General features: G+C 37.6%; 1 pseudogene; it reads left to right on the forward strand.

The window, feature by feature from the left end:
• Positions 1 to 358: 358 nt before the first annotated feature.
• On the forward strand, positions 359 to 1415 carry LOC125170579 (28S ribosomal protein S23, mitochondrial-like; annotated as a pseudogene).
• Positions 1416 to 2372: the final 957 nt, after the last annotated feature.

Consider the following 2372-nt stretch of genomic DNA (forward strand, 5'->3'; position numbering starts at 1 on the left):
TATAAATTATTTTGATAAATCGAAATGTATAATGTTGACCTATAAAGTAGCAAAAGTAATCAGGTAATTCTGATGAATGCCAAACTGTGAAATTATTCAACAAATGCTTATTCAGCCCACTTTGGTATTTCTTGATACTTTAGTGGTCAGAATTGCAAGAACATCTGGAAGAGGTTTATAGCTTCTAACTTGTATTTTGTTTGCGTATGCACACACTTTATTTTTTCGTCTAGCCTATAAACTATCTGACAAGGCTGTATGAGTCATCTCTGTAATTGCCACATTATTTAAGCCATTTATCGAACACAACAGACATTCAATATATGTTGTTAAATAAATGTATTCAGACGTGCCAGCCATGGTAGGGATCTGGCTAAAGACCATGGGGAGAGTTTTCTCACAGATTTGGGACCTGATTGGGGCTGGGGTGTTGAGGAGACGCCCCTCTGGTTTGACATATATAACGCCTTTCCCCCACTGAGAGAGTTGGTCTTCCAAAGGCCCCGCTTGCAATATGACAAAGCCAAAGCTGCAATCCAGAACATGTTGTACCCCAAAGATTGGATTAGAGTGAAATTTTATTCAGCCATTAATCTGGTCAGAAAGCTTTTGATCTGTTCAATCCAAACTTCAAGTCTACCTGTCAACAGTTTGTAGAGAAGTACATTGAACTACAGAAACTCGGAGAAACAGATAAAGAGAAGATATTTGTGGAAACAGAGAAAGTTTTATCAACAGAAGGTGTCATTTTAAGACAAGTAGGAGAAGCAAGGACTCAAAAGGAAGATAGTCATGTTTCCTGCGAATCTGAACCCACAGGTGCCAAACCTCAAACAGTATTGGGGTGGGAGGGTGGTAACAGCCTCTGGAAGAAGCTCCACAAGCCCACCATTTGGAAGAATCTGAATAACAGTCAAAGGGTCTCTCACCTCCCCGAAGAACAGGTATACCATGCATATTGACATCCAAACTGTAGCCACTAGATGAATGTTGAACTGTTTTTAACAGCTGAACTTGATCTCTAAGGCATTATGTTTGCCTTCTTTTAGTTCCTATTTCTAGGTTGTCATAAAGCTCAGTTTCATGGTTTGAATGAACTTTTATGTTATGACAGTATTAAATAAAGAATTCCCTGGTTGCTTGTAAAGTAAGTTTACTTTAAAATTGTAAATAGCACAAGGAAAACCTTATAAGTATGGTTTGAATGGGACTCGTTCTGTGTAGGTTTGCTTGGATTTTTGTGTTAACATGTGGGTTGGTTCCATTTAATCCTCTGGTATCTCTCTTGTTTCTGGCTCCTTCAGGCTTTTACTTGTGCATTACAGTATGTCCCCTGGGCCAGCTCTTTCTGTCTGCAGATCATCGTTACATTTTGCTATAGAATTATTGATCTTCAACTTGAGCAGCCAAGCTGACTTGTGCTTTGAGGTAAGAGTGAGAGCCTATCATTGATGATAGACAAAAGTCAAAACTATAACTTTACTCTCATAGATTGAGTATGCTGGAGATGATTAGCATAGGCCGAGCATAGTAGTTTGCTCAGTAAAGATTTGAATGAATAAGTGATTACATCCAGTTAAAGACTGAATGCACATGACATCTCTATTGATAACTGGATTGCCAACACGGAGCCAGTTAATTTAGATGCCGTTCTCCACCAGCATCCACCTGCCTCCCTGGTGTTGAGATGTGCTTTCAAGACCTTACTAACTGTTCTGCTTTCTTCATTTTCATATCTTATACTGAATAAATGAAATATTCCTCTGAAAAAAAACATAAATGTATTCTATGAATAATGAACAAAAATGAATAAGTGAACTTTAATATAAAGCTATGATTTAATACAGTGTGATAAAGTTGATAGGGTGTGGCAGCTTATACCCCTTGTAAAACAGGGATAATAATTGTAGGTATTTATCAAAGAGTAGAAATAAAATATGCAAAGTAATTGGTCATCTTGGGTGTTCAGTCAGTGATAGCTGTCATAGCTATGGTAACTGTACACAAAGGAATGATATGGTATGATAGTGGGTAATTTTGTTATTGATAGCAAGTAAAAAGGATATAAAAAGAGGCGGGTGGGGAGGTAAAGGTAGGTAACAAAGGTGAGCTGAAAACAATGTGGAGAAAACTTAAAAAAAACAAAAAGGAAATAGAATAATGACAATAATCTACCCAAATCCTAAATAGGATTTGTATCACAAGACACCTTTCCTGCTCCAATAACCAATGATGCAAAGGCATTTGTCCTGCACAACCACCAGAACCATACAAGATGCAGGTTCTGAAAATCCATCCTCTGTGATGTGAAAAACATTCCTTTTGTTAGTTAGAACAACGGTCATGATCAGTAAGAAGTGGCACACAAGTCC

Source organism: Prionailurus viverrinus, chromosome B4 (genome assembly GCF_022837055.1).
Source record: "Prionailurus viverrinus isolate Anna chromosome B4, UM_Priviv_1.0, whole genome shotgun sequence".
Classification (NCBI taxonomy): Eukaryota; Metazoa; Chordata; class Mammalia; order Carnivora; family Felidae; genus Prionailurus; species Prionailurus viverrinus.